This window comes from Lonchura striata, chromosome 2, assembly GCF_050655825.1.
Source record: "Lonchura striata isolate lonStrDom1 chromosome 2, ASM5065582v1, whole genome shotgun sequence".
In the NCBI taxonomy this organism is placed as follows: domain Eukaryota; kingdom Metazoa; phylum Chordata; class Aves; order Passeriformes; family Estrildidae; genus Lonchura; species Lonchura striata.
Window position 1 is genome coordinate 117823331 of NC_140704.1, and position 26518 is coordinate 117849848.

A 26518-nucleotide genomic window follows, 5' to 3' on the forward strand; every position below is an offset into this window, starting at 1 on the left:
TTTTAAGGATGGTCAGTTCGGCTGTGTAAATACAATGAGCTGAGAGATGTAAAATACCCAAATGGGCAAAATCTGTGTGATTGTGTAGGGCAAAATCTGTGTGATTGTGTATTTGAGACAGATTCATCTCACTTTTATTTGCTTATCTGAACCTGATAACTCCAGTGGAAATAATGCTCTGGACATCAATCCAAAGTTTCTCCTGATGCCTTTGTGACACTGATAGATTCTAGCACGGTTTCCAAACTGTAGTCTGATGGTCATATTGTGCATAATACACCTTTAACCCTACCTCTGCAGAAGGGGGTTGCATTATTCATTATTACTTGTGTCTATCCAGTCCGAGTTCACGGTGATAAATCTAGCTTATAAGGCACTTACAAAGTTGGGTGTGGTGTGCTGATAGCATTCATGATTAAGTGCTTTCCTGTGTCAAATATAGCCTGTAATATACTACAAACAGGCAGTCGATTTTTTATACAAACTGATCTGGCTGCTATCAGACTCTGACATTTTATACTAATACTTAAAATAAATCTAGAAACAGGAAAGAAAGTACAGAATTATTGTTTTAAGCTAACTGTGAGGGCTTATCTTCAAAGTGACAGAGTTTCTATTGTATTTAAAGAAACTGGTCAGTATACTGGCATAAAGGTTAGAAGTACGCATGAAGCTGGAGCTAAGTTCCAGCCTCAGTTTTCACTTTTGATATAAACTCTTTAAGATGCCTTTTTGTGTTGTTCTAATATGAAGATTTAAAAATACTTTTGCTTTATTTTTTTCCAAGCTTGCCAACTTTGCGTTAAAGCCTACTCCTATTGAAATCACTGGGAGTTTTGCCATGCATTGTGAAAGGTCTGGGATGTGGCAGCATGTACTAAAATCTTTGTGATTTGTTGGACTACTTGGACAAGAGTGAGGAATGTGTGAGCTACCATCATCAGTCTTTTCTTTCTACATCTTATCTCAGGTAATTTCTGCATGTCTTTTGAGATCCCTGGTTTAATGGCTAAAAACATCCTGGAAGTTGGGTCCCCTTGAAAATGAAGAAGACAATTTTCTATCTGAAAGTGCTCACCTTAGTGTATTTTAAAGAGTTGGCATTTCACTATATATAAGGGCTAGTTAGACACATGACCCAAAATCAAGCTGAAAACAAAACTGATTGAGTATAAAATATTTTAATGAAGGTCATAAAATGGTCATCTGCTAAACAGAGGGCACATTTCACAATTATTTGTGAGATTTGGACCATCTTGAGGCTACTTTCACTGCCAGGCTCTTTCCATGAGCCTGACTGAGACTGAACTTGTCAGTCATCTGTGCAGCACACACCCATGGTCACACTCGGCTTGGCTCCAGATGTGATGTGCTAGGGGAATGGTGGATCACACCCTGTGATGTGATCTGAGCTTCCCTTCCCATAGGCTGGACAGATCAGGTGTGATATGACAGACCCTGAGAGATTTCTTGAGTCTGGCTCATCATAAGCCCAATATGGGGGTTTGGAGTTGGAGCTCCATCTGGGCAAAAAGGCAGTGGTATGGAATTCTAAATGAGGACCAGGAGAATGGAGTTTCCCATCATGAGCCTGTTGTCAGGCCTGATGGCAACTTCATTGCATAGATGTTTCTTTTTTTATTTTGCCTAGAAGTGAAAATTACTTTGACATGACAATGTCAAATTCTGAATATAAGGAAATGTGACAATAACACAAAATGATTGAGAGATAAAAATCAAGAGCTTCTTTGAAATGTGAAAATTTGTGGCCTTGAAAGAACGGAGTGACACATTGCTCCTCAAACGTAGGATCCTAAAAAGCCCTAAAAAGCCTATTGAATTTATGCATAATAACTTTTTCTTATTACTGTTACCATATGTTGTAACTTCTCATAGACCCCAAACCTATGAAACATCAACAGAGAACAACTTAAACACAAGAGAAATCACATTATTAGAATTGCTTGCATTTGCAAGGTTGCTGACTGGTTTACATGTCCTTGCTTACAGCAAGAAAATCCAAACTCCAACACTTTTTTGGCAGCTTAATTAGTGTTTTGGGCAGGTATTATCATAAGAAAATTATTTTTGTCTCCAACTGACTAGTCTGAAAATCAAACACTTTTTTTAAAATTAGTATAAAACTTTTTGAGTCAATAGGCATATGTGGGGTTGTATGTGTGGGGTGAGTGGCTGATGAAGGAATAAAGCTTTTCTAAGACATGTGTGAGAACATTTTTTTAATTAGAAATTAAAGCATATCTTCAGTTTAATTACCCAACATATAAAATACTGGTATTATAACCTTTGATTTTCTGAAGTCATCTGAATAATTAATAGCATTCTTAGCTAATAGAAAGAGAGGAAAATACTTTTAGTGCAAGTCCATTTGTTTCTTCTTCCTGACCAGTGTTTTAATTGAGGTTAGAAGTGGGATTTATTTGTTATTGGTCATTTTACTAGGGCAAGACTTCTTTCCTCAAAGTTAGAAATTATTTCCTGAGAAATTATATTAAACAATATTAAAATTATTGTAAAAATCACATTCCTGTTCCTGGAGCATGGAAGTTTAGTAAGTCCTTTTAACAGACTCTGTTTAACACACTGTGATGGCAAGGGGTGAGGCAAAATTGAAGGAAAAAATGCCTGACTGACAGCACCCCACCCAGATAAGGCCACTGCTTAGAGAAACTCGGGAATGTCTCAATGCAAGTGCTGTGCCAGGAACACACGCTCCACTGCATCCAGGAGCGATTTTCAATCACCCAGCTCTTAAAGAGGTCAGCAGTAGCAACAGCCTGCAGGCTTGTTCTCTCCTCTCAACACAGGAAAGGCTCATGCCCCTCCTCAATCTGATTTAGCTCCTTTTTCTTGCAACCTCTACCTTATTTATAGATCACAGAATAATTTAGATTGGAAAGAACCCCTGAAGGTCATCCAGTCCCACCCTTTGCTCCTGACAAGGATGATTTAAAAGCCAGATGAGGTTATTCATGGCCTTGCCTCATCAGGTTTTGAAAGCATCTGAGGGTGGAGATCCCCCACCTCTCTAGCTGTGTTTAGCCACTCTTACCACAATTCTTTTTCTTCTTATCCATGCTGAAAATTTCCCTGGATGCAAATTGTGGGCATTGCCTATTGCCTGCTGTTTCTTCTATGGAAATGTCAGTGCCCCATCCCTGGAAGGGCTCAAGGCCAGATTGGATGGGACTTTGTCTCTGAGACAAGTCTGACTCCCTCTTGTCCTTTAAGCAGCTGAAGATCTGAGTCATATTCCTCTCCATCCCCAGCCTCCAGACTGGCAGCCTCAGTTTCCTCAGTCCTCCTTGCACATCGTGGCCCACAGCCTTGGTGCTCCTCCACTGGACTTGGTGTAACACCTTAATGCCTTTTGTTGGGAAAACCAAGAGTGGACATGACAGAGAACCTCAAAGAAGGCCTCACTGGAAGGGAGCAGCTGTTGGCTGCTCTCTGCTGAGCAGCCTGGTGTGTTTTAGCTTTCATTGCCTCAAGGGCGCACTGCTGACCCATCTTCAGCAAGTCCTCCACCTCAGGTCCTGCTCTGCAGAGCTGCTTGCCCTCCCAGGCAATCTCCAGTTTGCACTGCTGCAGGGACTTCTGTCCCATGTGAAGGACCTTGCATCTGTTCTGCGGAACTTTATGAATTTTCTGTCAGCCAGAAAGAATATATGGTGTATATCAGCAAATCCATCATCCTTTCCTTCACAAGAAGATCTTATATGTCTGTCTTTGAGCATTTATTTTCTGACTTTTGTCAGAAGCTCACGGACAAGTAACTAGCTTGCCCCCCTTAAATTTGGCTCTGCACCACCAAATTTTTGTGTTTTAAAACACTTATTACTGCCTATACATAATCTGAGAGAGGGTTTATTAGGTCCTTCACAGATAAGGGTAGGTCTAACTCCCTCAGAGGAGCACACTACCCTGTGTTAGGCCTAAAAGCAGCAGAGGAGATTGTCTCACTGGCCAAAATGAAGAAAAAAAAAAGAACAGAAAGGACACAAACGTAATTAAGCTATTTTCAAGCATCTGGTGAAAGTATTCACTAGTTAGGGGAAATTTATAAAATAAATACAAAAAAAGAAAAACCCAACCAAAACCTGAGGAATATCGTATAATAATTGGCCCACAAGAAAATCAGTATATGAGACATTGCCACCAGAAGGTGTCAGTTAGTTCACCCTGCTCTTTCTTCTATGGAAATGTCAGTGCCCCATCCCTGGAAGGGCTCAAGGCCAGATTGGATGGGACTTTGAGCAATCTGGTCTAGTGGAAAGTGTCCCTGCCCATGGCAGGAAGAGCTGGGACTAGGAGATATTGCAGGTGCCTTTCAATCCAAACCATTCTATGATTCTGTGATGGTATGTCATGTCATAAACAGGACCCCATTTCTGCTCTTGAAAGTGAGAAGGAGTGCAATAGCAGCTTTTTCTCCTACTGGAAAGCAAGAGAAATTTCTGAACACACACACGTAAGAAATTTAGAAACATTCATTATCTGGGAGTATGGGTTTTTTATCACAAGTGGCAGAAAAAGAACCTCAGAGGACTGAATTTTATACTGAATTCCATGTCTCCTGTTCTGGTGATAATATTCAGGAGAACGCTAAAGGAGTCTATTAAGAAGGCAGGACTTTGAGGAAAACCAGGATATTTGCACACCTGATGGCAATTCAGCCAGGCTTGTCCCTGGCCAATAGTTAGTAGTTAGCCACAAACTGTGTATCAAACAGCTGAATATATATATAGTCCACAATCTCTTAAAAACTTAATTTAGGTCCTAAACTTTTAAGCAAATCTTGTATAATTTGTGTTAAACTCTCAACTTTTCTCCTGAAATCCCAAATTGCTGCCTCTTCATATGTGATTATGTATATTTTCTATGCAGTATTCTTAAAAAATATTTGAGATTTTTTGAAGACTTTAAAAAAAGCTAGACTGTCATCTCTTATATCAGCAATACATGATCACTATCCTAATTAGAAAAAGACTGATGATCATACTAATATCTGGGAGAGCTCTGCTCTAGAATTCACCTGGGGCAGATTCAGTGTCTAAATTATAACTAAATTTTTGCATGGTCAAATAAGAGAGATTAGCAAAGATGCAATAGTTCCCTCCATCATAATTATTTGAATGACCATGCGTTCATCCTGCAAAATGGAAATACCTTGGAGCAGGAGATAAATGTGGGAAGGGCATGAAATGCAGATGTCCTTCTATTATGACACTGTGAAGAGGAAACTCTGGAAACCCTCAGTGCCTGACTCATGGCAGACCACCATGGCATCGACTTTGGAGTGAAATTGAAAATGCAGCTTCTGACAGCAGCAAAGATGGCCAAAGGCACTGACAAGGCTCAGGGGTCAGACTCAGAGGTGACAGACAGATCTAATTTCTGGGATTTAACAGAAACAACACATCTGGTTTAAAAAGCAAAAAAACCCAAAAACTTATGTGAGGAAAAAAAGACTGCTTGGAGTGTCTGCAAGGCCTTTGCCAGACGCTCTCACTCAGCAGTGCAGTTCTCACTGTTCTGGATCACTTCTTTGCTGTTTATCTTGAGTAAAGTCCTTTGTAATTAAGTTAATACTGATTTAATCATGACAATCGTAGCTGGTAGATATCCAAGGAAATGATAACAAAAATTAAGCAGTGTGCAGATTGCATCTATGACAAGAGATTGAAGAATAAAAGAATACTGCAGGGGCAGGCCATACTGCAGTTTTCCTTTTGAAACTGCTGTTGAAAACAAAACCAAACAAATGGGAAAGCTAAGGCTGCTTCTTCTGCAAGATTACACATGATTTGTGTAATATACTTGGACTAGTTTGCTAACAAAATCCCATGAAGAGGTGAGGGTTTGACAGCCACATTATTACATCCCAACTCGGCTGAGAGGTTGTGGGAGACAAACTCATTGTGTTTTAGGTCATTTGTGTTCATTAGCAAGTGCAAAGCCATCAAAGCCATGTTTGCCTTCTGCTAAGTGGAGCTGCAGCTCTCTCACCTGGACTCAGCATCATTCAGATATGCAGCAAGGTTGTCCCATCTAACACCTCATCTTTTAAAGAAAATTAGTTGGGATCATGAGACATTAGGCACAGCTCCACTGTTTCTTTAGCTTTTCTAATTACCTGGCGAGCTGTCTGCCCAACAGTAGCAGTGGATTGGAGGAGTCTTTGGGGCAGGTGGTGGAGCCACTACCTGCAGTGCCAGTACAATACTTCATCAGGCTTAGGCCTCCATCCTTAGACTGGAGCTTGCTTAGATAAGGTAGCCAGTGCTAGCAGAGGAAAACCCTTTAGCATGATTCATGTGTTACCTGAAACAATGTCACAGCACAGTTTCAGATTAGAAAATGTAATTACCCTGATCAGTTGTTTACAAAGAAATTGTTTGAAGCTTTCCAAAGACATTGTTTGCCATCAGGCCAGTATCACTTCCATTGTGTGTTTTGTGTACTGGACTGATAGATAATGATGGGAGCTCTCAGAAAATTACTCTCCCTCAAAGCATCAGAGTTTTTGTAGTATTTGTAACCCAGCTACAGAATCTCGTGCAAGATGCATGCAACAGTCTTTAAATCTGTGACTATTAAGCTCATTATGTTTTAATTTCAAAATTAGACAGTCAGTTTTCAAAGATTTAGGGTCCTATCCTGGACACACTGAAGTCAATGGAAGTTTTGTCCTTGGCTTAATTTGGAACAGGATAGAGTTCTTGTGATGTTTGATCTCTAAGCAATGGATTCAAGAAATAACTAGATCTGAGTAGTTATTGAGACCACTTAGAGCTAATCAGTTAAAAACTCTACAATGAGAGAAAGAATGAGAGTACCAGAAATTCAGGGCCACTGAATGCAGCAGGAAGACGTAGTGGAGACAAAATTTAAATCACAGTCAGAACCATTCTAATCTGACTCAAGCTGGAAAACCCATGGCTGACTTGCGGAGCTGAGCAGCTCTGAAGGACTGCCATTTAATTTTAAATTGCAGTTCAAAACTGGTCCTGAGCTTAAATGCTACTTCACCAACATACAAGGTCAATATACAAGACAAATCTCTCACCAGTTTTAATCTGTAAGTAAAATCTGTTTGGAAACCTTTGAATGCTGGGGATTGCTATGTTTGGACACAGATAAGTTAATGTTTTTTTCTTTTTTTCCTTCTTCACATTAATGTAAGGCTGCTTGGTGTGGGGATAAGAGGAATTGACAGTTAACTGCTACATTGGTTTTCTAGAATGCAAAATTTTCCTAAATGGGAGGAGCTTTGTAAATTAATTAACCAAAAAAAGTGACAAAAGCAGTAGAACACAAATGTGAAGAAAACATCCTTAACCTTAATTGTGTTTTAACATGGCTGATTTCACAACTTGTTGGACACATTCTGCACTGACTTAAGTGCTTTACAGATGTACTTTTGAACTTCAACTTATCCTTGTGTAGACCAGACCCTGGCTGCCCTTAGCCTCCGAAGATGCTTGAAAACAGCCAGTCTAACACATGCAAGATTTCGCAATATTTAATTCACTAATTTTTAGCTATTCTAGAGGAGCATCAGGTGTGTGTAAAATGTATAGGCTTTGATTGAAGGGATAACTTTATTGTGAAATGTATACTGAATGCAGCATGTGCTGCTCAGAAACCCAGCTGAGCTGAGCGAGCTCAAACTGCCAGCAAGCTGGTTTGATATCCAGTGACAAAACTGGGTTGCATTGTTTCCTCTTGCTATGGTGCTTGTGGCTAATTGCATGCCCTGCATTAGTATGATGTGACAAAAAGATGGAGCAGGGATTCATATTTGTAAAATCTGGGATTCGAACCTGAAAACAGTTATTCTGGGAGACAAGCCCAGAGAAATCTTTCTGTATGGCATTTATTAACTATTATTTTTCAAGGGTGAGGGACATTTATAGTACTCTTTCACCTTTGCCAGCTAAAGAAGGAGTAGTTTCAGTTATCTTTGAAACCCAGCAGACTCCCTGTTCCTGTGCAGAGGTCTAGAGAGCTCCTAGAGCCAAAAAGGCATGCCACTAACATCTGTAAGCAGTGGTTTCAAAGATCTCCTCCCCTTACACACACCCTTTCCCTCCCTTCACTTTGCCTTCCTCCTCCTCCTCCAGCCTGCCCTCAGTGGGTTCCTTGCTGGAGGCTGTGTCAGAAAGAAAATGCAGATCCTGGTTTCAAACACCATTAATGGCTGGGAGAGCTACCCACACCCTACCATTACCACTTGTGTCAGAGATCTGCCCCATGAACTGTTGGAATTATCGGCAATTAAATATTGGCTGGAATTCATGAGGCTGGCTTTACAAATCCAGAGCTAGGTCTCACCTTCTCCGCAGTAGGGGTGTGCAGATCTCTCAGCCAGCACTCCTGCACCATGGTGCCACTCCGCTGTTGACTGCCATCAGCCTTTCACTCATTTTTGGTGATCAGATCACAGTATTTTCACATGCTTAGGTTGTCAGTAGGGAAACATTTCTTGTCCCCCTGTGCTCCTGACAGCATTGCATAAAGCCACTTCCTACACACAGCATAATGAACCTGAATTTCTCCTCCTGCAGAAGGCCATATCCTCCCTCCAGCAGCACACACAGAGTAAGAGCTTGTAAATGCATGCTAGCCCATGGCCTTACACAGTGATATTACTCCTGGTCTCTGTTGGAAACAGCCATCCAGATGGACCCATTCGTGAAATCCAGAGTTCGTTTTTCATGTGTGCAGTAGTTTTCCAGTATTCCAAAAAGAGGATTTCTTTGGAAGGGGGCAGGATAAAATTCTTGAAGAATTGAACCCATTGATCTGAGCCATTTCTCCCATTCCCAGAACAGCACCGAGACAGCCAATAGAACACATACAGGTATGAGTGTAGCAGGAATATCCCAAGTGGTTGAAGCACTGGAAGACACTGAAAATGTGAAGGGGTCTGGAAAACTGGTATTTAATGCACTGATCTTTGGAGCCTTCACAATGAGCATTGTTAGATATAGGATCTGCTAAACAATGAGTCCTTGATAGGACATAATACCTATTCAGAAGCTCAGCTTTGCACACTTGCTCTTAAAACATCCTTAGCTCAACTTAAATTTACCTTTGTTACACACAATGCACATGTGACAGACGGTTGCATTCATTCATCTACTTTATTTGGATCTTTGACAGGCTTACCTACTCTCTGCTGTAAAGCTGGGATTCTTATGGGTTCCTGAATCAATGTTATTGCTAATTAGTACCTTTTGAAATTGTCAGTGTCAGATGCTTCAGGTGACAGTGAAATAACATTGAGGAAAAGTTAGAAACCTGGAGGTCTGTGAGTGAAACCTGATTCTGCCTAATTGCCTTCTGTGCTTACCTTATATTCCCTGCTTGGACAGTTTCTCCTTTTGAATAAGAAATGTAATTTCCAGGACATACCGTCCTTCATCTACCAGCCAGTAAAAACCCAAAAGTACTGCTTGTTGTTAGCAATTGGTTGAGCACCTCCTATTACCTCAGGCTGGCAGCCAAGCTAGCAGGTCTGGGAAAGGTATGACAATCCAGGATGCAGTATCCTGACTGTACATAATGCACTCTGCCAGCCAAGCAGAGGCTTTCCACAGTGAGAAGCATTTCTCTAGTATGACAGTAAATGACAGGGACAAAAGAAATGGCAAAGATTTTCCCCAGAAATACTGTTCCACTTTAATTTCTTAAATGGAAACTGACTTGTAACAGTTGCTTTTATAAGCTTGCCTGCTCTTTCAAATTTTGCCAATGACTCCTACAACCACCTGAACAAAAGTGACAATTTGAAAATATGTAAACGTTTAAAATATCATAAATTGAAAAAATGAAATTTCAGGGCTTCAAAATCTATAAAAATATGCTTCTGCATTTGTTCAGCTGATTTTAGAAGAGTTATTAACTATTTCCAAGATCTAAAGAAAAATTCGAAAATAGTGGTGATGTTTGTATAAAATGTAGCTGTTAAATTATAGCTGTTATGGCAGTTTCTGGAGACTCTCATCTGGAAAAATATTTTCTGGAAGGATTGCTGACATGCTGCAGTTTCAAAGAGCAAATCCATAGTGTGGCAAGACAGTCCCTTGTAGTAGTTAAGGTTTTAGAGGTACATACTACTTAGCTCATCTGATACTGACTCTTCCGAGGAGCTAAGCAGTTCACAATTCAGATTTCTGTCTTCCACTATAAAGTGCAGCATCAATAGGGGAAAGAAGGCAGAGAAGAAAGAAAAGGCTGCTAAACATAGGAGGTCATTCTTGTCCGCTGGACAAGCCTGTTCTTGCTTCCCTAAGAAGAGAGTTTGCATATTAGTTGAAGCAGAAATGCCAAGCTAACCTTTCAAGGAGGGGAACTTACAAAGTAGAAGTAATTGCTGGTGTGATTGGCCAAGTTAGAATGATCCGAAAAGCTCTTCAGGGTGATTGTGATTTTGATCAGGTACAAGAGTGATGAGGAATAATGCATTTGCCTATGTTCCTTATTTAACAGTCAAAAGAATAGATGAAAATAAAAGTAGAAGCTGTGGAACCTCCTGGAAGCAAATGTATTACCTTTAAGACATGCAGAAATGAGAATCTTAGCTCAAAATTTGAGCAGAAGAGATTTCACTCACAGCACTTGGCAGCCCACTCATTGCTCAAATTCACTACTAATTTAGGTGCTGTGGTAGAGAGACAGACTTGCCCAAATCTTACAGCTATTGCTAGTCCCTTCATAACTCCCACTTACCCCTCCCCTTCTACAGTGCTTTAAAATTACATTAGATATTTTGGTGTTGATAGTGAAAAATATAAGCCTGCCTTTTAAATAGCCATCACTTTTTGTCACCAGGCAGCCTAATTATCTGTGATTGGAGAGGGTGAAAATCACCGGCATGTAAATCAGGGGCTTGGCGAGGTGGCAGACGAAGAGGCTGTGGATTGACACACACAGCCACCAAGGGGGAGCCAGCGTCAGACACCCTGGCTTGTCGGCTTCGCTTGGAAGGCTCAAAATCAACGATTCATAGAATTATAGAATCTTGTAGGTCCTCTTGTAAACCTCACAGGCAAGTCCATCACTAAACCACGCCCCTAAGTGCCATATTCGCACATCTCTAAAGCACGTCTAGGGATGGTACCTCAACCACTCCCCTGGGCAGCCTGTTCCAGTGTTTGACAACCCCTTCTGGGAAGAAATGTTTCCTAATGTCCTATCTAAACCTCCCCTGGTGCAGCCTGGGGCCATTTCCTCTTGGCCTGTCTCTTGCTACTTGGGATAAGAAACGTAAACCCTCTTCTCTACAACTTCCTTTCAGATCATGGTCCTTCCCCCCACCTCCAACATCCCCCCCAGCCTCCTTTTCTCCAGGCTAAATAATCCCAGCTCCCTCAGGCTCTCCCCATTGGACATTTTTCTCCAGACCTATGGTGAGCATTATTACAAAGGGCTTCTTTCTCTTTGGACTCTGGCCACTTCTTTGTCCAAATCTAGGAGATTATTCTAGAAAATTAGAACATCTTTTTAGCCAAATACTCGTGTATCTTGTCATTCTTATCTAGTTGTAGAAAGAATACTATTTCATCTAATTAAGGATGAGGCCAAGTGCTAATGTCTGTTTATTTTTAGAGACTAAGTTAGCTGCATTAGAATTTGTCTTTTGTTTGGTTTGTTTACACAGTGTTTTCAGACCTGGTTTTCTAAAGGTTAGAGAAGAGAGTTACTGAGGCTTTGAGCATAAATCTCAGCTGGTCTCTGTGCTGGGCTTTACCAGCTCTGTGGCACACTCACAAAGATGCCTTTATTATCACTTCACCCATCTTTGCCTTCCAGTTTCCTGGTGCAAACTGGAGAAGAGGGAGCCAGAACTCACTGTGCCTGGATTTTACAATGCTTTCATCCTGCACTGGATATTAAAGACAACTAGAAAAAAGTCTGTTTGAATTATCAGAGCACAAGTTCACATAAACAACAACTTATCAGATATCTGTATTGTAAAAGAATCACTTGTAGTACTGAGGACTATCACTACTAGAGACACATATTTCATGTGCTTTATGATTCATTGTTTTTCAGCTGTCAATTCGAAATGAAACCTTAAGTATTTTGAATCATTTCGTCACCTAAGCTGCAAAGCTTTGGGGAATTCTTTGGTTGAAAATTCTGATGCAGGTGTATATTATTTTTTAGGGATAGTTAAATAATATTCTCATACACTGGCTGGCTGATTCATGGCCACAGAATCCCCTGCAATTCTATCTGAGTACCTTGCAGTGTTCTGTTAATTATCTCACCACTCATTAGAAAATCAAGGTTGTTCTCCTGTATCACTTAAGGTTGCTGCTGTGTGGTGCAGGGAAACCTGTCCATAGTTGCTCAAGATGTCTGGATCAGAAACCCCAATGTCAGTCACTTATGTTCTTGATTATCCCTCTAATCAAGTTTTCCTAGCAGGGAAATACAAAATTTCCAGACTAAGTCCTCCTGTCTGTTCTATGGTTTGACACACTCCCTCACATTATCCAGCCGTGTGACTGCTTGTGGATCCTGCTCCTGCACTTCCAGCCTGTCTTGTACCCAGCACTGCCTTCCACTGCCAAGAAATGCTTGGGTCTTCAGCAACTTTGCACCCTCTTCCCAAAGATCCTCAGTGCAGCATGCTGGGGATGTGCAGACTTAGATAACCACTTCTATGTTTTCCTAGGGGTCAGATTTGCTTAGAGTACCCAGGGCTGCCAGAATTGGCTCCAGGCTCCCCTGGTCACTGAGCCTCTTGCTTCAGCCAAAGAGATTACAAGGAGCCATCATTCCCACAGAAATGTGACTCTAAGGGTGTATTTTGATGTTCTGACTGTCCTGGCCAGCCTGAACACCTCCTGGACAAATTGCTGGTCCCATGTGGATGGGGCAGCTGCTGGTCTGTGGTTTCACAACACTCAGAAAGAAGTGGGGAAAGGGAAGAAAGAAGTGAAGCGAGGAGCAAATCAGCTGCTGCCAGACCCATGTGGTAAAGCATCCTGTGGCCTAACTCACCTGGCTAGTCCACCATGCACACTGCATCAACACTGCATGATGAGATTGCTGCAGAGAAGAGGAGAGCACTGGTGGGCCAGAGGGGAGGGGAAGAGAAACAGGAAAGTAAGACTGGAAATTAGAGGAGAGGCAAAATCAAGGTGGAAATGTTTCGCTGCTGCGATCCATGGTCTTATTCAGTCCTCCTCATAAAAAACCCTATCCCAATTTGAGAACTCTTTCTGCATTAGGGAATGAAGAGCAAGACTGGCACCATGAGGATAAGGACCAGAGCAGGCAGAGGCAACTGGGCTCTCGTTAGTGAATCACTGTTGTACAGGCAAGGCCAGCATCTGGGGAAAGAATTTTCCTTCAGAGTAGGGGGCAAAGAAGAGCTGACTTTGTTGCTGGATCTTGCAAAACATGCAAGCTAGGAAAACAGTTATAGAGACCAGCATTAATTACTCACACTGGGTTCTGTTATTGCTAAAATCTCTATGGCACAATGAAGTATTAGAGTGAGGGGTAGGGCTCAGGATGCTGTGGCTAAAAATAAGCCTTTTACTAATTGGCTCTGGCTTTGGACTTTTTTTTTTTTTTTGTTTGTTTGTTTTGCTGGATCCTATAAAAGCTGCACAGATTCTAGTTAGAAATTTAGACAGTAAATTGTGGAAATGTATGTGGGTCAATAGGCAATCTGCTGTCTCAGTCCTAACAGTAAATATATCCTGGGTAGTTTTATATTTGTATCTAAGGTGATCATAGGCTGTCTCTGTAGGATCCTGCAACCTCTTTATATTTTTAATTCCTACTATCCTGGATTTAGAGTTCCTTTTTCAATGCTATGCTTAACTTAGGCTTGTGACATTATTGATACCACCCACATTAAGAAATTCAGAGCCATTTGCTACTGCTTTCAGCCTTTGCTGGGCTCTGCATACCACCTTCTTCTTCAACCAGTTCTAGCCCCACTTTTATAGCTCATTGAGCCTAACCCTGTCAGTGCTGGTTGTTTCAACACCAGTCTGCATCTTATCCATTTCAGGCATCTCTCTGGGTGCCTGCCTTCATCACAGACCTCCAGGTATTGTAAAATTCAGTGATAAAGCAATCTTTTAATCTCTTGTTGTGCCCAGCTCTAACTGTACGGTAAGGTACAGCACAGCAAACTTGTTTCTGCGAGAACTCAGCACTTGTTCACCATTTTTTGGCTTAGTCTTCATCCTGCTGTAACTCTGCATGTCTGGTAATAAAATCAGGTCTGTCCTGGACACAAACTCTAACCTCAAGGTACAACTGTAGTCTGATTATAAGGAGGATGGCAGAGTTAGCAGAGCTATATGCTTTGAAGTATGCATTTTGTATCGTTTGTGCTGCAAGCCACACAGAGACATTCTGCTATGATTATGCTTTAACCCTGTGCCACAAAGGTGAAGGCAGTTTACTGTGGGATCCTACAAGCCCTGCAGTGCTAAGATGAAAGTTCAGTCTGACAAGTGAGAATAACTTAAGGCATCTTTTAAAATATAACAATTAAAAATCTTAGGTTCAAGATAGGGCTTGGTAAAGTTTCTCATGAAGATGTGTGTTTGTACTAGGTCTTCTTAGAGTCACAGCTCCTCTAGGTACTGACAGGGGAAGTTTTCTTGTGGATAAATGCTGTAGGGCCATGATTAAATTATGGTTACTTTATATTGTCTGTAAAAGAAGGCTAAAGAACTGAGATTGTTACTGAATGCTGTGTTACTCTTGTAGGAAGAATTGGAGTGGACATCAACTTGAAGCATTTTGTGACAAACAGGAGTTACATGGGCTTTGAGTTGGGTCTGGGCTTAGGTTTAGGATGACTCCAACAGTGGCAGCTTTATAGTTAGATTAAGCTCTTGGAGATAAATTGAAGAGCAGAACCATTAACATTTAAAGAACAAATATGTGCTGGTTTTACTTCTGCTGTGGGAAGGATTTCTGAGATGCAAGGAGTCTTTACTGGGGATTAGGATAAGGATTTTGGACAACCAGAGCTAGATATATTTCTGAATCATTCAAATTACTGCAAGGATGTGGGCTTTTGCTAGTCATGAGAAAAGTCTTCTGATTAGTGCTGGCGCAGGTATAAGTCACTGGGATAAGGTTCAAGGTTAGTGTATGCCTAAACACAGCTTTATTCTCCCTTCATTTGCCTGTGGACAACGGCACATAGACTTCCTGTTTGTGACTTTTCTAAAAATGAGTCTGAGCGGGAACAGTTCAGGTTTGAAGGGTCTTCAGGTTCTGAGGAAACTGGGGTCTCTCTTTGAACTATGTGGTTCCGCTCCTGTTCATCTGGAATTTGGAAATGTTAATTAAGGAATGGGAAAATATCTAGAATGCAGTGTCCTGCTTAAATACTTGGTTTTGACTTTTTAAGCGTTACAGCAGAGCTGTATCTGTCTTTCCTGGTGCCTGTTTAAGCTGTGCTTATTTAGTTAGAAAACAGTTTAATTACTCAGGGTGAAGAGTTAAAGTTTATTTTTATGCTGCTCTGTTTTTAGCTGCAGATTGACATAGCTGGCTAGTAGTGGAAGCCCCTTTGTATGAAACATCCCTTATCGTATTTGTCCCTCGAGCATATTCTGTGCCAAATTATCACTCCTAATAGGCTGGTTGACTTTCTGGACAGAGGAAACATCTTGATAAGTTTGCTAAATATGTTATGTCAGAGAAAGTGCATTGCAGATATTTTATCATCTGCATAAGGACACACTTGGTTCAGCTCTGAAGTGCCTAATTCCCTAAGCTCACCTGTTGAGCTGACTGTTATTCACAGCATCTGATTATCCAACTGTGTGCACTTGGCTGCCATTTTTTTCAGACACACTTACGCAGTGGCGTTTTGCAATGACGTCAATTCTTTTCCTGTCTGACCTAGAAGACTTCGGTGACTCAATGTTGGCTAAACAGCCCTAAAGATTAAATCGAGGACACTAGCTTAATTACTTTAACAGTTCTTTTAAAGGATTTCCCAAGAATGAGAATCATGACAAATTGTAGCTTAGGGGATTTTAGTAATTCCTGAAACTGAAGCTAATGATGCAACCCAAGATATGCCCTGCGTTCCTGTTGATATGTTGAGGATTTTTAAAAGAATAAACAGCATTGGGAAGACTTTTGTGATACAAATCCTAAATGCATGAATTTGTGAAATAAATACTACTAGCCCAGACCCTGCCTAAGTAAGACTGCAGGATTTGTACATAGTCAAGTGTCTTTCTTATGTATAGTTATAGCAATTTGTGAAAAAGGAAAAATAATTGTCACTGTTAAATGTTCCCACTTGTCATTTTAAATTATCTTCAGATCTTATTTTCATCTGCTTGGCCATGCAAATTTGGAGAATTGTATTTGCAGTTGTTACTAAAGTGAGTGCCTCTGCTTCTCCCCTTGCTAATAAGCACAACAAGCCAGATTCTGATTTCTACTACTCCTGCTTAAATGAGAAGTAAAGCCTGTGACTTTCACCTTAGTTCTCAAGTATTTTACTGCTTTTTAAAAATACTTTGCATTTATTATACCTGAGCAAAAATACTCTGAGGTTTTTAGATTCTCACACTAAGACATTGTCTATTGGTGTTATGTCATCAAGAAATCAAGAAAAAAAAGAGTCAAAACTTTGTCTCATGTACAGTGATGTATTTCCAAAATAGCTTTACTACAGTTGGTGAATTTACTCTATATTCATACTGGAGCAAATTTGTGTGCTCATTAGCAACTTGTTTATCATTATGATTGGAAACTGTAATCTATCACAAGTTTGATGTTTGCTAATTCTGCATAGTTTCTCACTTTTTACAAGTTGCTCCAACTTGCAGCATCAAAACTGCAGGAGGAAGAACATCTACTTTTGGAGATATGGAGAGAAAGGAGGCTGACTAATATGAAGGAATTTGGGGGACTTCTATGCAACACTTGACACTTGCTCATCACCTCAGAAAAATCTTCTCCTTCCATAGTGAAGTTCTCCTAACTGCAACTGATTTGTTCTTCCCGTAGAACTGCTTTGGGGGAAAAGCTAAGGTAATTTCCTTAAAATACTTTTCCAAAGGTAAATTAGGATTGAGAATAATTAATGGTCGCTAAAATATAGTGTTGCTGAAGGTAGTAAGTCCTCAAATCCAGGGAACTCAGAGTACAATAAACTGAAAAAGGATACCACATCCTTGAAGCTGAGGTAGCAAGATCCTCATTCACAAACTGGGGGTAGAGGAGATATCTTTGAAAGGTTTTTAGATTTCTGTGGTTCCTTTTAAAGTAAAACTTTTACGGCGTTTGGCCTTTCATTATTTATAGGTATTATCTGTGCTATTTAAAGTATGGTTTCCTAAGACATAGAGTGACAAACAGAAAGTAGGACACTGGATGGGAATGCCTAGCCATTAGCTGCATGGCATGCCCATAAAAAGGCAAAGGAAAACCAGTAGGTTTGGACTCTTTTGCTAAATGTAGTAATTTGAAAGTATTCAATATTCAATTTACGATAATAAATTAGATACCCAAATTATTTACAATGGTTATAAAACCTAGATAGGTATGTTTTATCTTGGTATCAACCTACCTCTCAAAACTGTCCAAAGAAAAAATATCTTCTACAATGTCTTAGTTTCAAAAGTAGGCCCCCAAACCTATAAAGAGAATGGCCTCTCCTCCCTTAGATGTGGTCCTCTGGCTTGACCAGGTATTTTAAGAATATCCTCAGAAAACCCCAGAGTACTACAAAATACCCAGCCTATTTACCTTTGATAAGAGGAACAAAAATGCAAAGAGAATTGTTTGCTCTAGGGGTGAAACAGAGCTGAATGATCTGAAGAGTTTTATAGCCAGCTGTGTGTACGGAGCATCCTGAATTCCACAGTAGCCCCATTTGACAAGGACAGAGATTTCTTCTTTCCCAGCACTGAACCTATACTCCTGCTGCTTGTAGCTTCTTTCATCCACAGCAACCACACTTGACCCCTTCAGTAACATTTTTGGGAAGTGTATTATTAAAAGAGTGGGGTGATCGCATTAATTCCGTTACATCCAGGCATCTTGGATTTTTTTATTGTTGGGTGGCTTTTTTTTTTTGTAGTTAAATGACTTACTTTGAAAGAAATGAGTATGTTAGGATACAAAATAAGTACTAAACTCAGGTTTAACCTGCTTATGTTCAAAGTAATGGTGGGGGCGGAATTTCAAAGATGATGTCCTGAGACTCAAAGGAGCTGCCTTGGACTTCTGTGGGAACAGACGCAGAGGAAAAGAGCACTTTTGAATGGTTTGGTATCCCGGGAGCACACTAAAGTATCAAAACAAGCTCTGAGGAAATTGCTGTGTCCTGAAACACAGTCATTATTTCAACGCAAGAAACATGAAAGAGTCACAAGGAGATGGCTGAGTGCTAAGTCATGAAGGTAACATGCACATGTCATCTTGGGGGAAAACAGATTCTGTCAGAAAAGATCTTTGCCTTTCTTTCTGACTTGTCATACAGATGTGAGGTATAAACAAAGAGTAATCAAAAGGGACTTAAATCAGGAATAAACTGATATATGACTCTTCATGAAATATTCCTATCTTCACAGCTATTGTGCTCTTTATCTAATTTCCCTGGCTATCTGATCAGAGCTGTTTATTTCACTGTTGAATTATTGCTGAAGTCTGAGAGGGTGCTGCTTTAAACAATGGAGCTGGTCAACAGTGTTAGCAATTCATTTCCATAGTATCTAGTTCTGTTTGGGGCTGCAAAGGCTGGGTTTGCCCTTGGAGCTTTCTCTCATCCCAGAAAACTTTTGTGGATATGGCCAGAAGAGCTCCAGAGTTTAATGAAGGCAAGACATATACATTAGGGTTTTTTTTTGTGAAAGTGCACTTGATATTGCTTTAGAATATGCATTTGCTGCTGGTGGCTGTTAAATTTGAATTATAAGGCTACTTAGGTCCTGATATAGTTGAAGGTGTCCCTGCCCATGGCAAAGGGATTTGACAGGTTTTCTCCAAAGGTCCCTTCTAACCCAAACTGTGAATTCACTGTTCTGTGATTGTGTGAATAAAAAGGAGAAACTTCCAACATCAGACTGCCTTATTTGATATTCTGGCATTTTATTTAATGGTCGTCTCCTGGTTTTAGCAACAAGGAGATGGCAATAGGGAGTTCTTGTCTGAAGTTTCCTTTGTTACTGAGTTGGCTTCCCAAACTCCATTTCCAAAGCCTGTATTTACTTAAAGTTTTAAAGCAGTATTGCCACAGTGACTGGGGAAGGGAGGTGCAGATGGAGCTCCCCCTTCTTGACTTTGCAAAGAAATGACTAAGCAATGTCACTCTTGCATCATTTAAATCCTGGATTGACTGAGATCTAGGAAATTACTGAAAACATAGCTGTGTTTTCACTTGCCACGTGTCACCAGTGCATGTCTGATGGTAAAGCAGCTGCATGCAAAAGGTTATGACAAGGCTAAGACTGCATCTGCTTTTTTTGCCTAGTTGCAGTTATTACATGGTATGAGGCTTAGGCTATTTTTTAAGAACTTGGCAGTTCTGTACAATATTTCTAGTAATAACTAGTTGGCTTCCCATCATTACCACTCTGAAACAATACAAGCACTACTAGTATGCGATCTGAGAATTTAATCTGCTGCAGATGAGGCACACAGCAGACAGCACCAGGGATTGCAGAATGATTGAATGGTTTGGAGAAGAGACCTCCAAGTTCCAACCCACCTGCCATGGGCGGGGACACCTTGCACTGGGCCAGGATATAGTTCTGCCAGAACAGGCTGTTCCCAGTGCTGATCTGCCAAGCCAGGAGATATTGTAAGCAGTTCTTCAGTTTTCTGTAAGTTTGAAACAGGCTATAACAGAATAGAAGATCCTTGAAAGCCTCTGTGTATGTAGGGCTATATAGGGTTCTGCTATTTTTTCAAAGGCAAGCCCACTGTGGTTTTCATGAGAACTTTAAGTGCAGATGGGCCAAAACAATCACTGAATACACAGTCACTATATACAGTGGAGCAAGTGACAGCTGCTCAGGCCTCTGGAAGCACATTATGGGAATGCTATTGGCCTTTTCTTACATTCCTAGACAGTAGAGCAGGCTCTTAATCTGCTGTCCCTGCTGAGGGGATGTATGCCACCAGCAGGGAGGTTTCCTCCAAAGGGAGCAGCAAACAATCTCCCAGAGAGAGGCTGAGCCCTGCCGGCAAGCTCAGCTCCCTGCCTGCCGTGCCTGGGGAGCCCCACTGGGACCTCGTTTGTTGTTTTATCTCTGTTGATCTGACACCAGAGGCGGGCTGGGAGGTCCTGTTTCTCAGTTATTCTTAGGGATTTTGACACCTGCTATAATTACCCCAGCAGTCATTTGCAGGGGGTCTAAATTCAGCATCCTTGTTCATTGTTCTAGAAGGCAGTTTCATCTGCTTCCCTGGACACATCCAGATTTAGTGAAAATAGAGGGAAATTTCCATTAATGCTATGAGGCTGCATCCTGGTTAAGCTTGGTCTGTTTTTCACACCAATTCTTTCTGGAGGAAACTATCAGTGATAATCAGTGCTGATTTGTAATCAACCTCACACACTACCTACCCTGTGCTGTGCTCCACCTTTTCTAGTTTTGCACAAAAATAAGATTTTAAATACTAATAGTAAAGGAAGTATAACTGGTTTTTTTTGAAGATGGAGAGCTCTAAATCAGCTTATAATATTTTAATTTCTAAATCTTATTCCTCAAAGAAGCAAAAATTCTTGAAGTTTGCATCAAGGATATTTCAGTTTGCTCAAATTAAAACAAAATTGGTAGCTCCTGCCTCTTGTTTGCATGGAAGCAGAGTTATTTCTACACACTGTGAGCTAAGAGAGATGGCACAGTTCATATAAAATGGCATCTTTGGGAATTACCAAGTAATATCACTTGTTTTTCATCCTGAACATTATACAGTACAAATAGGAAATAAAGTATTATTATTGGCAGTGAGAGAAGACGAGCCTTGGTTTTTTGCTTGTACACAAATTGTTTCCATGTTTCATTAGCCCCTGGAGGTATTCTGCTTCTTTCCTCTCCTTTGGGACAAAAAGAGGAACTTGAGCACAAAGTGTAACCCCTTCCACACCATCCTCTCTTTGACTGCAGAAACTCTTGCAGAAATTTAAAGAACTATCGTGATTTATCAGACTTTTGCTTTACTTTATATTCATGGAGAATTTAGAAAAACATCAGACAGGATGGAGATAATTGCAAGTGAATTATTACAAAGAATAGAAAGGGATAGATGGGTAATTACAAAGCTTCTCTTAGGGACAATATTGCTCGTCATTAAATTTGATGGACTTATTTTCTTTAGCATAAACAGGCGAACCTGCCTTCCTAAACACTTAAAGTTGCTTCCTAAGAAACATACATTTTGTTTAGGCATAATTAACTCATCCTGAAAAGAATAAACATCTGGTAGGAATAAAACCCTTGGTCAAATTTGTAAGAGTTACAAGTGGATTACAGAAAGTCAACCACATAAAATTTTCATTCTCTCTGAGAAACAAGAAAAAAAAAAGCATTTGTTATTTTGATTTCAGAGGCGTATGTTAACTTTCTTTTTTTTTCAGTAATACTATTTGTTCTGTGATGATTCCTAAGATGGGCTGACCCCAGGTTCTTATAACTGATCAGTCAAAAGCATTTGAGGAATCTGAACCCAGGTGTAGATCAGTGTTTTAAGTCTGGCTCCTTTGGACTGAAACCAAATCCAATTTACTTTCAAGACATTTCAGCTGCAGTGAGTACAGCATAACAGCAAAGAAATGTATCACTTCCAAGGTGCTTGTGTTTATGTTTGTGCTTATACTTGTGGTTCAATCAATTCTCTGTTCTCTGCCTCTGAAACTGATAAAAATTTTGCCCTAGGCAATTCAGGAAATACCTGCCCCAGGGCAAGATTTGCTTTTATTTCTTGGTCTCAGTATTTAATCCGTGCTCTTCACTGCATCCCTACTTGGTTTCCCATACAGTCTCACTAGGGCACTGGGCACTGGGTGCATTGCAGCCCAGCTCAGTGGGGTTGCTGCGCCATGCTGCTGCCCCTCAAGGGACCAGGGGCTGCCTTGGAGTGGTGTGGGACACCCTGCATTTGAGGCCCTCACAAGGCCCACATAATACAGACTCAGTGTGGATCAGCACCATGAGTAGGTGACTTCAACAGTAGTGTCCTAAAGCAAGAAGACTTTCACATTGTCTTGATAGCAGAATCCTTGTGGTAGATGTCCTCATTCACATAAATGTTCAGTCCTTGTAAATCCTGGTAATAGGAAAAGAAAGCATTCTCGCACTGGTCATTTACAATAACCAAAGACAGAAGTTAAAAAAATCCCACAACAAGATAAAAATATGCCACAGGGCAAGTCTGTTGCCATGATGCCGTTGCATGCTGGAGTTTCCATCGACGTTCCCTTGGCAGTGCTGACTTGTGAATAACATACACATCCCCAGTGCCTGGCAGCACCGCTGCAAGGGCAGTATATGTGCGTGCACCGCCTCACACCACTGCAGCCTGTGCACAGAGATAATTTTTTCCCCCTTCAGGGTCGCAAAGAGCAACTGTACAAAAGACTTTTTTTAATAGAACATGTTCTTATCTTTCGTAAAACATGGACCCACCCGACACTTGGACTGGTCTGAGGGCCCCACCCTTGCCCTTTTGTTTGGAGCCTGGGATCATACGATGAACTGGATTAGTACATTGCTGTTTATGTTCTTCAAACCTCATCTATTTTGTTTTACCAGAATACATCACACTGCTCCTGACTTACTTGTGTCGTAGTAGGAGGATCAGTGGGTAGCAGGGAATGGGGTCCAGAAAGGGGAAGGAGGATGTAACACATCTGTCATGAACTGCCAGTGTTTCCAGGCTTGGAGTTGGTGACAGCACAATATTGGCATTTTAAAAATTAAATGGCTGGAGCCTGACCTTACAGTTTTGAAAATCAAGATCGATTGCACTGAAATCAGCGGCTCCTCAGAAACACTAAAATCATGTACATGAAATCAGATTCGTGCCTTTGAACTCTCAGGTTTTCAAAGAGTTTTTCAAAGGGTGTTACAATCAGATGGCTTATGACATTTCAGCAGGCACCTGGAGCAGGCAAAGTGTGTGTCCTTGGCCTATTTCTGATGCTTCTTCCTTTGATCCATTCAATTCAGCAGGCAGTGCCCAATTCACAGTGGTGTTGCTTGTGGTGTTTCTGGAGCCCAAGGCCTGGCATTGCAGCTCGAACACAGACTCTGGATGCTGCACTATTGATCATGTTCTGGTATTTACCACTGTTACAGAATTTCTGGGAGACAGAGGTCATGATTTATGTTTGGAATGAGATTTGAGCTACTCCAGCCTCAGATTTGGGCCTTGTGAGGCCTTCCAGCCTCTGACGCAGTTAAAAATTAAGAGCTTGTGGCGCAGCTAGAAATTGTATTAAGGTGTGATGGGAAGCATGGGCTGTCTGGGTGTGAAGTAATATAGGTTTATAGTGTAAGGTTTAGGCCACCTTAAGGCAAAGGTAAACAATGTTAGTGTGCCAATCAGAGTGCCTTTGAAACCTGTAAACTATGTAGAAGTGTATAAAAACTGCCATCTTCTCTCGAGTAAACGGAGAACGTTGCATTAATCATATTGACTGGATGTGTGTTCTGTCCGGCCAGCTTTCCTGTTTTATGAGGCCCCTGGCTTTTTACCACTAAGCACACAGGACAATGGACTGCTAAATCAATGCAGTCAGACTCAGTTCCAGACACATGGGGATTGATGCAGTGGAGCCAGGCTGTCACAGAGGAAGACCTGGGAGGAACCTTGTCTCCATAGGACCCATCTGTCACAGAGGACAAATCAGCTAACCCTACACCCTGATGGAGAAGGGCTTTGTACTTTGGCACAGAAAACTGAGGAAGGCAATGGGGTAAGGGATGGCCTTTCTCACCTTCTGGCCTCTCTTGTGTGAAGAGGAGTGAGGAAGGTAAAGCTTTTGCCCAGCTCTGGGAGCAGGCTCCAGCATTACCCTGCCATTGCTGTGTCACAGCACAGAAGTTGCAGCAGGTCCTGCACTGGGCAAGGGGATCCAGGAGAGGGACAGATGGCACTGGAAAGGAAGCAAGGAAGCTGTTGAATCAAAACTGATGTTCACCTTGGGCTGATTTTTTCTGCTGGTTTGCGAGTCTTTGCTGTGATTGCCATCCAGGTCATGTTTCAAACATAACAGCACAGTGTGTTTACTGGGATGACATCTTGGCATGAAAACTCTCCTTAATTCCTCTCCTGCCACTCAGCTTTGACACTGAGCATCACACAGCTTTCCTAAGGGTACATGGGATCCTGGGGAAAGAGGGTGGCTTTAAGGAAGGTGGGACACCCAGAAACTATTGGCCTGGATGCAGATCTATAAGACCAAAGGTAGTTGATGGGGAAACTGTAATCTCAGCCTCTTCACTCCATGGTACAGGACCAGAAAGCCTTGAAGAGTGGTTTTGGAGTCAGGAATTTTAGAGGTTCCTCTGGCATAAATGAGGAGTTGGTACTGTTGAAGGTGCTGTACTCAAACCTTGGATATCAGAAGTAGAGAGTCTTATGCTGCAGCATATTGGAGCTAGAGCCAAGGACCCAAGAGAGCACTAGCATCCCTGGTTCTAAATTAGTGTGTAGAAGGGGCTGGAGTTTCACTGGGTGCCTGCCTTGGGCTTGGTGAAAGCTTTTTGAAGTACATACAATGTACACCAAGCATTTTATGCTCTACAAAATCCCCAGTCACTTCTGGCTCTGACACACAAAGAAAATACTTTCTATTTTTTAGCCAGATACGGGGCAACACAGCTGATACTAGATCATCCTGCAAAATCCTACCTCCTAAACTTGACCAATTCCTATGTTTTGTCAAAATATCATATTGGTTTAGAAAATAGCAAGAAGAAGTACATTAAAAACAGACATCAACATTTTCTTGCAATGTGTCTGTTCCTATCACAAAAGGATTTGTGGAGTAAAATGAAATTATTTACCAGAGAGGTGTAAAACTGTAAACAAAGTATTTCTTTGTCAGTCCTATGGTTACCTGTTTCAGAGGGCATCCTTTCAACATTTGTTCCACACTTGATTTTGGTCTGGCAGGATAGCTGTATTAACAGTGTGCTTCCAGGTATTCATCTGGGTGGGGTGTAGAGCTGGAGACTTTCCAAAATTCTGCTCCGTGTTCTATTAACACCCTGAAATCCAACTTGTGAATGCTATAAAATGGGGTAAATAAGGACTGGAAGGGTGGGAAGAGAGAGAGAGAAACCCTTCCCCTACAGCATCTGACTCTTTTAACTATAATAAAATTCCAAGTGAGGTTTCTGTATCTTGTGTAAACCCAGACTTCATATAATCTTATTACTTAGTTGGCTGAAGCTCAGGTGAATAGGGCTCATGCAAGAGGATGTGATACTTGCAGTGTAAAACGTCTTCAGGCATAAGTAAAATAAAAGATGATGAAACAAACATAACTTTGAGAATATGGGGGCTGTCATATACATGTCTTAGCATATTAATTTATTTATTAATTAATTCCCTTTTGATTCTTTCATGTTACCATAAAGAAACCATCTACATCTGTTTATTATATTGAAGATACAGCTCTTTCATCCCAGTACCTCTATCCTTAAAAGGACTATGTAAAAAGCACACTGTGGCTGGAGCAGAAAGACTGGGATTTATTTTATTAAGGGGAAATTCTTGTGTATGTCTCCTTATTCACATTTTCTTTCTTGCAAGAGATGGCAGTGAGAAACGAGAAGCATGCCAAAAATTAAACCATCCATTTAGAAAAGAACCAGCTGTTTGAAGAGTTGAAGAATCAAATCCCAAACTCTGCCTATTTAGTATCTTGTGGACCAGTGGAACAGTTTCTAGGCGGAAGACATAAACACTCTAACAAGCGTGTGCCCTTGGCCTGTGTACATCAGCATGTCTACAGGACCTAGTTTAGTTGCAAAGTGCAGAAGTAACTTCTTTTCCAGTGGAAGGAACTGGACTTGTTGGCCTACCTGGCAAGAAACATGCATTGAGTCACAGAGCAGAAGAGAGGACAATGTAAGCAGGTAAAATTCAGGGATTTTCTGTGAGGCAGATTGTGACTCCTCTGCTGATAGTATGTTGTAAATGCACTCTCTGTTTAGGATCTGTCCAAATATTCTGAAGAGTAATTTCATTTTTAATAACCACAAGCATTTCTTTCTTGCTTTTTTTTTTTCCAGGCAGGTTTATGTGTGTCAAAGTATTCAGAAACGAGTGCCAGAGGAAGAAGCTCCAAACTTGCTCATGAGCAACACAGATATGTCTTACATAAAGGCTTGCTTCTGCAATTTCTTTTCTTATTCAGTTCTGCTCATGTTTTCATAATGCTGTGGGAAGTTGCACGTGGAATATATTTCAAAAATAAAAAAATAAGGAAGGTTCAATATTTTCATGAGTACAGCAA

At 41.0% G+C, this 26518-nt stretch overlaps 1 protein-coding gene across 1 annotated transcript in view; it reads left to right on the top strand.

Annotated features, from left to right (window-relative positions):
* The first annotated feature begins 884 nt into the window (after positions 1 to 884).
* LOC146768392 (uncharacterized) overlaps positions 885 to 26518 on the top strand; it is a 66112-nt gene continuing 40478 nt past the window's right edge. Inside the window, exon 1 of the mRNA XM_085573819.1 lies at positions 885 to 970. The gene's annotated coding sequence lies outside the window, so the exon portion shown is untranslated. The remainder of the gene's footprint in view (positions 971 to 26518) is intronic.